General features: G+C 37.7%; 1 protein-coding gene across 1 annotated transcript in view; it reads left to right on the top strand.

The window, feature by feature from the left end:
- Positions 1-16,167, top strand: part of CTNND2 (catenin delta 2) — a 950,773-nt gene that overhangs the window by 343 nt on the left and 934,263 nt on the right. The gene's annotated exons all lie outside the window — the stretch shown is intronic.

The following is a 16,167-nucleotide window of genomic DNA, read 5'->3' as shown; positions in this document are numbered from 1 at the left end:
GTCCTCGGCTGCTCCCGGCCGGCCGGTGACGGCGGCGGCTGCTGCGCGGTCCTGCCAGCCCGGGGAGGACCGCGATCGCGCCGGCTCCACTCTCGGAAGACGGCTCTGCCTGGAAAGGGGCGCGGGGTTAGTGCCTTTCTCGGAGCGGTGACCAAGTGGCTCCTCTGCGTGTTCCCGCTCCCCGCCACCCATCTCCCCCGGAGGAGGCGTATATAGGGCAACACCAACAATACTGTTCCCTGCCACCCTCCCGAATATACCCGTTGCATCCATGACGTCCCTAATATACGGGAGAAGACGGGTGGGGGTGGGGAGGACTTCCCTCCAGTCTTTCGCCCTTATGTTCAATGTCATTACGATGTTTGGCTAGAACAAAATGGAAATACTTGGTCTTATGTGTCCATGGCTGTTTCTTCGGTCTCCCGCTGCTTGCCAGACCCAGAGCCCCTTTGGTCTATATTTAGCTGTTTCAGAGGAAGCATTTGCAGCTCGATTCACAGGTTTCGGGGGCTTCTGCGTCCTGACAATAGAGAGCGAGGCTCCGGCAAGCGCCGTCTGAAACCCAGGTTCGGAACGCTGTGCATGTGGGTGGGAGGTGGCTAGGCGATATTTGGGTGATCGGTAATTAATGGCCGAAAGCAGAGCTGCTTTTCTTTTTCGCCGACCTTCCTCTCATTCTGTTGTGTACTGTGTTTCTGTCGATTGCTGCTCAGCTGGTTCCAACCACTGCGTCCCGAATTAAGTCGCTAGAGAGGTGGTGCAGCCTCCCTGGTCTGTGTGGTAGGAAAACAGTCTGAGAGGTTTTGGGATGTGTGTATGTCTGTGTGTGTGGTTCCCACCACGAACAGTTACTTATAAAAATGCCTAAAGTTGTGTTTCCCTGCGAATGTTGGGGTAGTGAAGGGTGTGGAAAAAAAGATGGGCAGGTTGTGGTTCCAAGATGTTTATTTTCCCCTTGCGTGCTTCTCTTGAACTGATCTGATTTGCTTTGGCTCTGAAGGTGTTTTTAAGCATGCATGCCTAATGCTACCAAGCAAATACGTTAGTTTCGAAAAGGGATATGTTACAACCATAGTGTCAGGTCTGATATGTATATATGTTCACTTTTAGGAACTAGGTGACCGATATTTAAGATGCTTGGAATTTTCTGCAACGTCTTCTATGAAAATAAGGAGGTGCTGAAACTACTTAAGAGTTATCTCATTGTGCATCTTTCCATCTGCAGCTTTAAATTACCATGGCTACTGATGGTAGTTTAGTTCACCTCTTTGCTGTTAGTAGTTCACCTGCAGGATTAAAAGGCTTTAGAGCTGTACCACTTTAAAAATCTCACGGAAGAGTGTTTGATATGACTCATACCGAATTACAGGGCTGAACCTGTGCCTCATTTGGGGCGCTTGCTCTATGAGAAGTATGACAGATAGGGGTGGGCATCCTCAACTATAGACTCAATGCTTTAAAGCTCCGTGAAATCTCTTTGCCACATGCAGAATCCATTTTTAATGTTTTGGGGATCGATGGCATCCTCACTGATTGGTGGGTTACACGATCTCAGGGATTGAATGAAGATGATTGCATCTGGAGTTAGATGTTGAAATTTGGGAAGCCTGTAATTATACAGCTAACAAGGCTCAGCGTCGCAGAAGGACTAGCAAGGTCTATATGGCTCGAGTTAATTGAAGATTGTGATTAGTTTTACCAATGTTGCTTTAGTTTCATCTTATTCATATTCAGAGAACTTTCCAAGAGCACTCTGAACACACTCTTGTGCTTGTTGCATTGTTTTAATATCAGATTTCTTGCAGAAAGAAGCAATAGGTGACGTACACATTCATTTCTCTTTTCAATTTTCCTTTTGAATTTAGTGTTTCAGTTTTAAACATGATTCTTAGAGGACTAGTAGAGATTACTCTGTGCCTATGTGTGCACACGGAGAGCAGCTGATGGGCGTGGGAAAAACTACATGTATCGGATGTGTGAGTTTTATGTTATATTGCAGGTTGAAAATGATAGTTGATTGAACGGCAATTGTAGTGAGTACAGGAGGTCGTTGCCCTAGTAAAATTGTCAGTCTTGTGGAAAGGAGTTATTTGGTGTATGTTTGTGTCGTTGTAGAACCTAATCATTAGAGATGTCACTAATGTTTTCGTTGTTCGCAATAATACCCATGCACTGTCAAATTACAGTAATTCCAGCAAATTCACATCTTTCACAATTAGAATACAAGCCACTACTTTCTTCCACTGAAATAGTTCATCAGAGAGAAAAATGGAATTCAGATGATATTAGTTGAAAATGTGATCTATAATTTTGTTAAATAACTTCTAAGGATGATATCACGTTCATAGTGACCTTTAAAATTAAAATGAAGTTATAATATTATCAAATATAACATTACTTTTGACATGTAAGTGAATACGCAGTACTTTTCCTGACAGTGTTTTGGAACTTGACAGTTTCTATTGTGCTTTTTCAAAGTTCTGTTTTATATGGTATGCATTTATGTAGAATTGTTGAAGAGTTCTCCAGAGTAATTTCATCAGGTTGTCTTTATGTAAGAAAATACTAAAGTTACATTTAAAATAATTTATTGTAATTTGTCCATAAAGTGAGGGATAGTTTGTATGGACAGGTATTTCTGGTTGCAACAAGTCAGTTGAACTAAAATAGGAACTGTTGCCATTTTGAACTGCCAAAAGTGTTCTTTTTTTTTCTTTCTTTCTTTTTCTGATGATTATCCCCAGAAGATATGAATGCCCATTAATGGTTATTTCTCTGTGTGAACTTTAATTTATTTATTGGGGAATTGGTTATGCTAGGATTACTATTCCTAAAAGTTTTTATTTTTTTATAAAGATTTTTATCTTTAAAAGATGCCACGTAGTTGAGAGTACCTAAACTTGAACACACATAATTCAGAGGGTGAACAAATAATCAAGAGAAGACCAGCAGGTGTTTTTAAATCCAGTACTTCCGTTGAAGGCATAGTACAGTGGGTCTTTGCTGGGCTGAAATACACCTTCAAGCCAAATTCTTCAGTTGGCTTCCATGATGGTTTTCATGACTCATATTCCAAAGGAGTTCTCAGGACTATGGTACTTGGATGGCTTTGTAATAAGTGTCACATGGATAGGGATGAAAAGTTAATTTGAGCAAGAGAATAGTTCATGATACTTGTTGCTGGCTTTAGTTTATCTGATAATATGCCAAAGCAACAGGTTTTTATATTAATGTAAAATTTCTATCACATTCTGTGCCAGTCTAGCCTACTGATTAATAAACTGCCTGGTTAGCTTTAATGAATCCAGTTATATTCACAAACAGTACCTCCAGCCCAGGAATCTCACAGAAATATTTTACCATACTGTGCTTTTAGTCGATGAAAAATGTTAAGACTCATTACAGAAATGTGTAGTTATGACACGTCCACTTGTTTATCTTTTGATCACGTAGCAGCTGAGTGTAATTTGAAGTTCTGTATCATGGTTAATTGCTTTGTAGGAAATGTCTTAGCTATATTAGGCTATGGAAGTTACACTGTATCAATTAGTTTTTGACATACTGCAAATAATGACTAAGTGAAACAATGCTTCCTAGAAGCTTTCCATCTTAGGCAAATATTCACCTGTGTCCCTTGGTGAGATTCCTGAAAAGTTATCTGTGAAATGAATTACATGTATTGAAACTTATTATTCCATTAATTGTTATTTCAGGTGAGAAATATATTTCTAGAGAAAAAGTTGGGCTTTGCCCTATAACATATATATGTCATATTTTTACTATTTAACATACTTATATATAATATTAGAATATATATATATCATAGTGTAATGCTATTTTGGATTCTGCTTCGAGTAAGTGGAGAGGTGAGAGAGTACCGGCTTTGGATGGACCCCAGCTCTGTCTATACTGAGCTGTGTGTCCTTGGCCATTTATGTGATCCTCAATTTTTAGCTTGGTTTTTACAGATGTAAAATGGGTATGATAAATAAATGTATACATTCAATAAATAAATAAACAAACAAAATGAACGAGTCATGGCGATGAAATGTACAACATGGGGAATATAGTCAATAATAATGTATAATAGATTTGTATGTCTTATTTTTAAAAATGAGTACAGTAACACAGGATCTCAAAGAGTTTTAGGGTAAAGTAAGTGCATAAGTAGCTTGTAATTATAAATATTTGTACAAGAGGTGGATATCTACATATTAGCATGAGTACTTATGCTTCATGTATGTATTAAATACGTTATAAAAGCCATGACCCTCTCTAACAAAGGCTTTTAAATAGATATATTCTCTCCCTACTACTATTGATATTATTACTGTGTTATGTAGATTTACATATAAAATATGTTTTCTGCTCTTCAACATGCCAGTCCTTCACATATGAAAATATATAATAGTTAAGCTAAAAGAGAAGCAAATTATATCTCCTGGCACGATTATTTAAAAAGATTCTAATCTAACAGTCAGAAATTGCAAAATTTTGATATTTTCTATTAGCGTTATACTGTTCACCTGATTACAGTCAAATTTTCTACAAAGATGAACAGTGTACAAAGAATATTATAGACAGTTTAATAAACATCCCTCTCCACGAGGTCAAATGTTAAACATCCGCTCTGTTTAGAACCACAGAGCATGAATCCCATCATAAAATCATTGTGACAAAGAAAAAAAGAAACTTAAACAGCTAAATTTATTGCATAAGGAGAAGACACACCCCACCCATAATTACAATCAAGTTTTTTGGGAAAAAAAAAAGTGTGAGTCCATTGGTACCTTTTTGAAAATAAATGGTCATTTCCACTTGTCCTTTCATTCTTAGTTGCTTCAGTGAAATGCTGAACCCCTCTGGGTTTGATTCTGCCCAGCTCCTGTGAGGTAGAACTGAGATCTTCAGCATAATTTTTATGATAATAATGCTTGGATGAATCTTAGACTTTGTTACAGAATGTGACCCGTATAACAGGAGGCTAATTTATCTTCAGTCAGAAAAACATTTTGACAATAAATGTGGGTATTTATATTCAGATTTATGTATTGCTGTGGGAACTGCCAGTTATAAGTTACCAGAGTGAAATCCATGTTACCATAAAAGACCATTCTGCTTTTTGGATCAAAGTATATGGGTGAGCCAATTATGTTTGGTTAAATAACTATGTGTCCGAGTTTCTATAAGTTTTGAATGATACGGAGTGTGTTACTAGATGGGATGTTTAGTTTATAACATTAGATGATAGGGAACAGTTAATTCTATCATTGAAATTAGTTATTACATTTATCCTGAATAGCTGAGGACTGGAGATTTTTCATTAATAACATTTTTTGCTTAATAGATGTCATTATTTCAACTTTCATTAGACATTTGGTTTAATATACATGTATTAAGAAAAATGCATTTTGTACACATGTTTTGAATAATTTATGATTTGGTTTAGAAGCATCTTCATAATCTTATAATGCTTATTGTAATCTTTTCTCCCTTAAATATGCAACAACATAAATCACAGAAAGGTATGCATTTACCTCAAATTATAAAATGTGCAGAAATGTGGACTGGTGGTATCTCTAAGGAACCCAGTAAATATCAACCCTCCCTGATTCTGAAAAAAGTTGGGATGTGGGAAGAAAAAAAGGAGAAAGGGGTGGCCACCATGGGGGAAATATCCATTTTGATTAGTATAGCTTGATGTGATGCTAAATGACATCCAGGACCCTGGCCTTCCTCCCTCCCCCCTTCCCACAGGGACAGAGCTGGCTCTGAGCTCTAGAGCCCAAGCCTTGCTCTCTGCAGGCAGGGAGATCTCCAGAGGAAGAAGGAAGAAGCTAGCCAAGCTGCTTCCTTTATTCTTGAGAGGCAGAGAAAACCAAGGGCTGGGGAGAGGCCAGAAGTGTTACATTAATTAAGTTCCTTTCGCCTGGAAGGAAATGTCAGCAGTAGGGAAAAAGTGTTCCTTTTATTGATATGGTTTATAAAGAATTCTGGTTGTAGAATTCTGGATATAGTAGCTTTAATGGTATTTTGCTTGATGGTTGAACTCTTTAAATATTTTATGGTATTTTGACACTATAACAGGAATTACCAGGGGAGTGTGCAATGCCCTGGCTGATTTATAGAGTATGGTCCATGAAATTCAGCTGTTTTATGTATTGCCAGCTTAAAAATAACTCATTTCTTCCCTTACTCCCCATGCTAGACTTTGACTGTCAGTAATTGGATGGCCTTGTAAGTGGTACGAATTGGACATAAAAAGGACAGTGTCAAAATCTGACTTCCCAAACTGTATATAAATGGTGACCCATGCTAGCTATTATTCACAGCACTTTCTACCTCAGTGTAGATAATTAGAGTTTGGCTGTTGTTTCATGTTTTAACTTTGAATAGGAGCAATAATGGACACCATTAAGAAAGAAGAAAAAAACAGGATTTCCATAGACATGATGTCTGACTTGACTTCAAGCATGACTACTCAACCTAAAAAAACCCAAAAACCGAAAAGCTCATTTCTTAAAATAAATTTTCTTCTTCTCTCTCAAATATTTCATTTGGACTTTCAAACATTAGAGTAACATAGCGGTCATTACCTTCAGTAACACAGAATAATTTAATTTCCAGGAAGAGCAACTTCTTTGGCAGCAAACCAAGTCTTCCGAATATAAAAGAGCCAAAATTCAGCCTCTTGTTTCTAACACATTCCTCGTTGGTGCTGAGCATGGTATTTTTAGGCTCACTGGATGAGGAGGGAAGGAGTTCTCCAGAAAGACAGACAGGTGACGTGGGCATCGTGTAGATAGTCTGAGAGACAGGAGGAATCATGTCACATTTACCCAGGGCGTGGCAGGTAGTGCAGAAAGACTGGGGCTTGTAGTGTGTGGATCAAACTGTTTGGCCTGAGTTGGGTTGGAAAAGAATATAGTGTTGAATGCATAGTAGATGTATAGACATGCAATGGCACCTCTATCCAAAAGAATATTATGTAGCTATGAGTTATCTTTTCAAAGAATAGTTGATTATATGGGCAGTATTCATGGCACTGAAGGTGAAGAAGAAAATCCAGACAAAAACCTATATTGAATAGGATACCCATCCTACACACCCACTCACATAGACACACAAGCACACGAATATAGTATTTATGGCAGTTTCAAGTGTTTTGTTCTTTATATATTATCTCTCCACCAAATATATCATAACTTTATATATAATACATCACCACACAGGAAAAAAATCATGCCTTTAAATTTTTGAAAAGAATATTATATATTTGTTTTGGGATAAATTTCATTAATCAGCTGAATGTCTGACTGAAAGTAAACAGAGTTCATTGTTCGTGGAGTGCATATTACACATATTCTAATCAGTGCCCCACCTAGGTTTTCTCTGCTTTAAAATTTGAGAGATGTATTGTGTAGTTTTAGCAAGTTGTTGTCTTCTTGAGAACTCTGCAGCCCGTTAGTGAAATATTTTTCTCTTTTTCAACTAATGCTTTATTATTGTTTTCCGTTTTTAAAAGTAATGCACGTTTATTAGCAATTTGGAAAATAGAGAATTGATTCAAAGAAGCTAAAGTTCATGTATGATCTCAAGCTCCCGAAATGAGTATATTTTTAGTAGAAATGCTATCCCATACACATATTTAAATTTAGAAGACTTCTCATTCTGTTTTGTTACCCTTTTAACATGTAAAATGGCATTTGTCATATAATTAATATTCATCCATACCTTTATATAACATCAGTTACTTAAATAACTTGCTGTTTTTGGAGATTGATGGCATTTTCATTTTGGGGTGGTATATATGATGTTATAATTAAAGCTAAATAGTTTTCATCTGGTTATTTTCTCTAGGTTACTTCTCTAGAACTGGATGTTTTCAGGACTGTTGATATATGTTGTCACATTGTCCTCCAGAAAGATTCCATAATTTATATTCCTTCAGGCAAGGCAAGAGTGTGCCAATTTCCTCATAATTTTGATAACACTGGGTATTATAATTAAAAAAAACCCAAAAACAACAATTTTCAATTAAATAGGGGAAATATTGTGTTTTCCTGTGGTTTAGTTTCCTTCTCATTGAATATGGCTGAGGTTAAATATTGTATAAGTTTATGACACACTCCTAATTCTTTGGTGAATTATCTTTTTGTATCTTCTGCATACTGCTTAATGGTCTATTTGCCTTGTCCTTGATTTGTGTTCTTGTTGATAGTAATTACATTACCCTTTGCCATGTTTTATCCGTTTATCCCTCATTTTATGAATTCTTATTTTATTTTATTTATTTTTGATGTTGGGGTAGGAGTTTATTAATTAATTAATTTATTTTTGCTGCTGTGGGTCTTCGTTTCTGTGCGAGGGCTTTCTCTAGTTGTGGCAAGCGGGGGCCACTCTTCATTGCGGTGCGCGGGCCTCTCACTATCGCGGCCTCTGTTGTTGCGGAGCACAGGCTCCAGACGCGCAGGCTCAGTAGTTGTGGCTCATGGGCCCAGTTGCTCCGCGGCATGTGGGATCTTCCCAGACCAGGGCTCGAACCCGTGTCCCCTGCATTAGCAGGCAGATTCTCAACCACAGCACCACCAGGGAAGCCCTAAATTCTTATTTTTAAAGCATAATTCTAAAGCTTGTAGTTCAGTATATCCCCATTTCTTAGAAGGAATTCTTCTTTAAGGAAACTTTCTACTGCTCTCTGCTTCTGTGTGTCCCAGTAGTAAAGATGCCAGTGGAACACATGGAGGGAATAGCTTAATAGTTGTATCTCAACATGACGGAGTACATAGTTCAACTTTTCCATTTTTTAGTGAGTAGATAAGTTACCACTAAGTGTCATAGTTGATGGAGGGGAAATAAAAATTCCTGTGTCTTCAGGTTTTTGTGTGGGCAAACTAAGAGAGTATGGGCTTAAAATACATAGCGAGAAACTAGTACATTAGTGAACCTCACTTACTTTAGTAATTTAGTAATCATATATACAGGTACATATATATCTACATATATCATATATACAATGTACAAGTCATAGAGGCCCATGCTTCTCCCGACCCCCACCTCATATTGCTAAGAGTCCCTTTTTATCACTGATTCTAAAATCCTAGGACATAGCTGGCCCACAGTAAACACTCTGCTAATCATGGTGAGCTATATGTACACTTTAAAAAAAATTATTTATTTTACAGCAGGTTCCTATTAGTTATCTGTTTAATACATATTAGTGTATACATGTCAATCCCAGTCTCCCAATTCATCACCCCCCCCCAGCTGCTTCCCCACCTTGGTGTTCCCTCCCCCTTGGTGTCCATATGTTAGTTCTCTACATCTGTGTCTCTGTTTCTGTCTTGCAAACCAGTTCATCTGTACCATTTTTCTAGTTCCACATATATGCATTAATATACAATATTTGTTTTTCTCTTTCTGACTTACTTCACTCTGTATGATAGTCTCTAGATCCATCCACGTCTCTACAAATGACCCAATTTCGTTCCTTTTTATGGCTGAGTAGTATTCCATTGTATATATGTACCACATCTTCTTTATTCATTCATCTGTCGATGGGCATTTAGGTTGTTTCTATGACCTGGCTATTGGAAATAGTGTTGCAGTGAACATTGGGGTGCATGTGTCTTTTTGAATTATGGTTTTCTCAGGGTATATGCCCAGTAGTGGGATTGCTGGGTCATATGGTAGTTCTATTTTTAGTTTTTTAAGGAACCTCCATACTCTTCTCCATAGTGGCTGTATCAGTTTACATTCCCACCAGCAGTGCAAGAGGGTTCCCTTTCTCCACATCCTCTCCAGCATTTGTTGTTTTTAGATTTTCTAATGATGCCCATTCTAACTTGTGTGAGGTGATACCTCATTGTATTTTGTTTTGCATTTCTCTAATAATTAGTGATGTTGAGCAGCTTTTCATGTGCTTCTTGGCCATCTGTATGTCTTCTTTTGAGAAATGTCTATTTAGGTCTTCTGACCATTTTTGGATTGGGTTGTTTGTTATTTTTATATTGAGCTGCATGAGCTGTTTATATATTTTGGAGATTAATCCTTTGCCCATTGGTTCATTGGCAAATAGTTTCTCCCATTCTGAGGGTTTTCTTTTAATCTAGTTTATAGTTTTCCTTTGCTGTACAAAAGCTCTTACATTTCATTAGGTCCCATTTGTTTATTTCTGTTTTTATTTCCATTACTCTAGGAGGTGGGTCAAAAAAGATCTTGCTGTGATTTATGTCAAAGAGTGTTCTTCCTATGTTTTCCTCTAAGAGTTTTATACTGTCCGGTCTTACATTTAGGTCTTTAATCCATTTTGAGTTTACTTTTGTTTACGGTGTTATGAAGTATTCTAATTTCATCCTTTTACATGTAGCTGCCCAGTTTCCCCAGCACCACTTATTGAAGAGACTGTCTTTTCTCCATTGTATATCCTTGCCTCCTTTGTCATAGATTAGTTGACCATAGGTGCGTGGGTTTATCTCTGGGCTTTCTGTCCTGTTCCGTTGATCTATATTTCCATTTTTGTGCCAGTACCATATTGTCTTGATTACTGTAGCTTTGTAGTATGATTTGAAGTCAGGGAGTCTGATTCCTCCAGCTCTGTTTTTTTCCCTCAAGTTTGCTTTGGCTTATTCGGGGTCTTTTGTGTCTCCATACAAATTTTAAGATTTTTTGTTCTAGTTCTGTAAAAAATGCCATTAGTAATTTGATAGGGATTGCACTGAATCTTTAGGTTGCTTTTGGTAGTATAGTCATTTTCACAATACTGATTCTTCCAGTCCAGGAACATGGTATATCTCTCCATCTGTTTGTGTCATCTTTGATTTCTTTCATCAGTGTCTTACAATTTTCTGCATACAGGTCTTTTACCTCCTTAGTTAGGTTTATTCCTAGGTATTTTATTCTTTTGGTTACAATGGTGAATGGGATTGTTTCCTTTATTTCTCTTTCTGATCTTTCATTGTTAGTGTATAGGAATGCAAGAGATTTCTGTGTATTAATTTTGTATCCTGCAACTTTACCAAATTCATTGATTAGCTCTAATAGTTTTCTGGTGGCATCCTTAGGATTCTCTATGTATAGTGTCATGTCATCTGCAAACAGTGACAGTTTTACTTCTTCTTTTCCAATTTGTATTCCTTTTATTTCTTTTTCTTCTCTGATTGCCGTGGCTAGGACTTCCAAAACTATTATGAATAATAGTGGTGAGAGTGGACATCCTTGTCTTGCTTCTGGTCTTATGGGAAATGCTTTCAGTTTTTCACCATTGAGAATGATGTTTGCTGTGGGTTTGTCATATATGGCCTTTATTATGCTGAGGTAGGATCCCTCTATGCCCACTTTCTGGAGAGCTTTTTTCATAAATGTGTGTTGAATTTTGTCAAAAGCTTTTTCTGCATCTATTGAGATGATCATATGGTTTTTATCCTTCAGTTTGTTAATATGGTGTATCACATTGATTGATTTGCATATATTGAAGAATCCTTGCATCCCTGGGATAAATCCCACTTGATCATAGTGTATGAGCCTTTTAATGTGTTGTTGGATTCCGTTTGCTAGTATTTTGTTGAGGATTTTTGCATCTATATTCATCAGTGATATTGGTCTGTAATTTTCTTTTTTTGTAGTATCTTTGTCTGTTTTTAGTATCAGGGTGATGGTAGCATTGTAGAATGAGTTTGGGAGTGTTCCTTCCCCTGCAACTTTTTGGAAGAGTTTGAGAAGAATGGGTGTTGCTCTTCTCTAAATGTTTGATAGAATTCACCTGGGAAGCCATCTGGTCCAGGGCTTTTGTTGGTTGGAAGATTTTTAATCACGGTTTCACTTTTGTTACTTGTGTTTGGTCTGTTCATATTTTCTATTTCTTCCTGGTTCAGTTTTGGAAGATTATACCTTTCTAAGAATTTGTCCATTTCTTCCAGCTTGTCCATTTTATTGGCATAGAGTTGCTTGTAGTAGTCTCTTATGATGCTTTGTATTTTTGTAGTGTCCGCTGTTACTTCCCCTTCTTCATTTTTAATTTTATTGATTTGAGTCCTCTCCCTGTTTTTCTTGATGAGTCTGTCTAAAAGTTTATCAATTTTGTTTATCTTCTCAAAGAATCAGCTTTTAGCTTTATTGATTTGTGCTGTTGTTTTCTTTGTTTCTATTTCATTTATTTCTGCTCTGATCTTTATGATTTCTTTCCTTAGCTAACTTCGGTTTTTTTTTGTTGTTGTTGTTCTTCTTTCTCTAATTGCTTTAGGTGTAAGGTTAGGTTGTTTATTTGAGATGTTTCTTGTTTCTTGAGGTAGGATTTTATTGCTGTAAACTTCCCTCTTAGAACTGCTTTTGCTGCATCCCATAGGTTTTGGGTCATCGTGTTTTCATTGTTATATGTTTCTACGTATTTTTTGATTTCCTCTTTGATTTCTTCAGTCATTTCTTGGTTATTTAGTAGTGTATTGTTTAGCCTCCACGTGTTTGTGTTTTTTATAGTTTTTTTCCTGTAATTGATATCTAGTCTCATAGTGTTGTGTATTGGAAAGATACTTGATACGATTTCAATTTCCTTAAATTTACCAAGGCTTGATTTGTGACCCAAGATATGACCTATCCTATAGAATGTTCCATGAGCACTTGAGAAATATGTGTATTCTGTTGTTTTTGGATGAAATGTCCTATAAATATCAATTAAGTCCATCTTGTTTAATGTATCATTTAAAGCTTGTGTTTCCTTATTTATTTTCATTTTGGTTGATCTGTCCATTGGTGAAAGTGTGCTGTTACAGTCCCCTACTAGTGTTGCATTATTGTCGCTTTCCCCTCTTATGGCTGTTAGTATTTGCCTTATGTATTGAGGTGCTCCTATGTTGGGTGCATAAATATTTACAATTGTTATATCTTCTTCTTGGATTGAACCCTTGATCATTATGTAGTGTCCTTCTTTGTCTCTAGTAATAGTCTTTTTTTAAACGTCTATTTTGTCTGATATGAGAATTGCTTCTCCAGCTTTCTTTTGATTTTCATTTGCTTGGAATATCTTTTTCCATCCCCTCACTTTCAGTCTGTATGTGTCCCTAGGTCTGAAGTGTGTCTCTTATAGACAGCATATATATGGGTCTTGTTTTTGTAGCCATTCAGCCAGTCTTTGTCTTTTGGTTGGAGCATTTAATCCATTTACATTTAAGGTAATTATCAATATGTATGTTCCTGTTACTATTTTCTTAATTGTTTTGGGTTTGTTTTTGTAGTTTCTTTTCTTCTCTTGTGTTTCCCATTTAGAGAAGTTCCTTTAGCATTTGTTGTAGAGCTGGTTTGGTGGTGCTGAATTCTCTTAGCTTTTGTTTGTTTGTAAAGCTTTTGATTTCTCTGTGGAATCTGAATGAGATCCTTGCTGGGTAGAGTGCTCTTTGTTGTAGGTTCTTCCCTTTCATCACTTTAAGTATATTGTGCCACTCCCTTCTGGCTTGTAGAGTTTCTGCTGAGAAATCAGCTGTTAACCTTATGGGAGTTCCCTTGTATGTTTTGTCATTTTTTCCCTTGTTGCTTTTAATAATTTTTTTTGTCTTTAATTTTTGTCAGTTTGATTACTGTGTGTCTCAGCATGTTTCTCTTTGGGTTTATCTTGCCTGGGACTGTCTGTGCTTCCTGGACTTGGGTGGCTGTTTCCTTTCCCATGTTAGGGAAGTTTTCAACTATACTCTCTTCAAATATTTTCTTGGGTCCTTTCTTTCTCTCTTCTCCTTCTGGGACCCCTATAATGTGAATGTTGGTGCATTTACTGTTGTCCCAGAGGTCTCTTAGGCCATCTTCATTTCTTTTCATTCTTTTTTCTTTATTCTGTTCCACAGCAGTGAATTCCACTTTTTTGTCTTCCAGCTCATTTATCCGTTCTTCTGCCTCAGTTATTCTGCTATTGATTCCTTCTAGTGTAGTTTTCATTTCAGTTATTGAATTGTTCATCTCTGTTTCTTTGTTCTTTAATTCTTCTTGTTCTTTGTTAAATGTTTGCTTCATCTCGATCTTTGCCTCTGTTCTTTTTCTGAGGTCCTGCATCATTTTCACTATCATTATTCTGAATTATTTTTCTGGAAGATTGCCTATCTCTACTTCATTTAGTTGTTTATCTGGGGTTTTTTCTTTTCCTTCCTCTGGTACATAGCCCTCTGCCTTTTCATTTTGTCTGTCTTTCTGTGAATGTGGTTTTTGTTCCACAGGTTGCAGGACTGTAGTTCTTGCTTCTGCTGTCTGCCCTCTGGTGGATGAGGCTATCTAAGAGGCTTGTGTAAGCTTCCTAATGGGAGGGACTGGTGGTGGGTAGAGCTGTGTGTTGCTCTGATGGGCAGAGCTCAGTAAAACTTTAATCTGTTTGCCTGCTGATGGGTGGGGCTCAGTTCCCTCCCTGTTGGTTGTTTGGCCTGAGGCGACCCAGCACTGAAGCCTACAGGCTCTTTGGTGGGGCTACTGGTGGTCTCCCTGAGGGCTAACGCCAAGGAGTACTTCCCAGAACTTCTGCTGCTAGTGTCCTTGTCCCTGCAGTGAGCCACAGCTGCCCCCCGCCTCTGCAGGAGACCCTCTTAACACTAGCAGGTAGGTCTGGTTCAGTCTCGTCTGGGGTGACTGCTCCTTCCCCTGCGTCCCGATGCACACACTACTTTGTGTGTGCCCTCCAGGAGTGGAGTCTCTGTTTCCCCCAGTCCTGTGGAAGTCCTGCAGTCAAATCCCACTAGCCTTCAAAGTTGGATTCTTTGGGAGTTCCTTCTCCCATTCCTGGACCCCCAGGTTGGGAAGCCTGTTGTGGCGCTCAGAACCTTCACTCCAGTGGGTGGACTTCTGTGGTATAATTGTTCTCCAGTTTGTGGGTCACACACCTAGAGGTTATGGGATTTGATTTTATTGTGATTGTGCCCCTCCTACCATCTCGTTGCGGCTTCTCATTTGTCTTTGGATGTGGGGTATCTTTTTTGGCAAGTTCCAGTGTCTTCCTGTCGATGATTGTTCAGCAGTTAGTTGTAACTCCAGTGCTTTCACAATACGTACAGTTATGTTTTCATTGTCCAAAATGATTCGTGAACTAAGATTTGTTTGCTTTTGGTTCGTTTTGAGTGCTCAGCACTGTGGATCTCTGGAGGGAACAGTGGCTTAGAATTCCGAGTTCTGGCATCCAGGTCATGCTTGATACTAGCTTTCTGTTGTGACCTTGAGTCTGTGCTTATTTTGTCTTCTGCTCAATTGGGATCAAAATTCACAGGGCTTTTGTGAATGTGATATGATAATTCATATGAAAATGCTTTGGGAGGCCGAATCATAACAAGCATTTAAGTATAAAATATATTCCCTGGAACTTTCAATGTGCTTCAAAAATAGAGTAATCTTTTTTTTTTGCATGAATTGGAATAAAAAGATTTTCTTGTCTGTAAAACTAAGTCTCTGACCTCCATTACTAATAGCATCATAAACTGCCCAATTCTCTGATGGTTGTAAAGATACTGCTACATTTCACGCCATTGGGTATCGCCTAAAGGAAGAATTCTCCTTTATCCATCAGCGGAAGTAATTCCTGTTCTTTCTTTATACCACTTCAAAAATTATATGTTATACCAAAGTGGCTCAATAAAATTCCTTCCAGTTTTTTCTTTTTTGCACAGATATTTGCTGCTTAAAAGGGAAGTAGAATGAAGCCCTATTGTTCCTCAGAGATTGAAGTCTGTAGAAATGTCCCCAGAATATTATTTTCTCTCCTGGTGGGATGCGGAGTCTGGCGCCTGGAAGGCTTTATCAGAACAGTTTTAGAAGTGTGAACCATAGCTGGCTTCCATTTTTTGAGCAGATTTCCTTAAATACTTGGAAGAAAATTTCAGAGAATTCTTATCACTGTAACTGTAGCCTGCCAATAGGAAGAAATCATGTGTAAGTTACAGAAAAAAAAAAACAAACCTTTAATTTGTTCCCTATTCTTATATGACTTTTGAAGGAAGGGGAGTTAATATGCATCACTGAGAACATTTCTTAGTGAGTAGCAGAGTTTTAGGTACTCAGGAGGAGATGCAAATTATGGTTTTGCTCACTGCTTGGAGCAGGCTCAGATATGATCCTTTTCTCTTAGAAACATGAAGTCTTCTTTCTGCAGCTGAGGGCAGAGGTTGGGTGATAAATTGGATAGTGATTTCATATTTCCTGGTTCAGCAG

Source organism: Lipotes vexillifer, unplaced genomic scaffold, assembly GCF_000442215.2.
Source record: "Lipotes vexillifer unplaced genomic scaffold, Lipotes_vexillifer_v1.1 scaffold458, whole genome shotgun sequence".
Taxonomy (NCBI): domain Eukaryota; kingdom Metazoa; phylum Chordata; class Mammalia; order Artiodactyla; family Lipotidae; genus Lipotes; species Lipotes vexillifer.
Note: the sequence above shows the minus strand (reverse complement) of the source record. Positions and strands in the feature narration are given on the sequence as shown.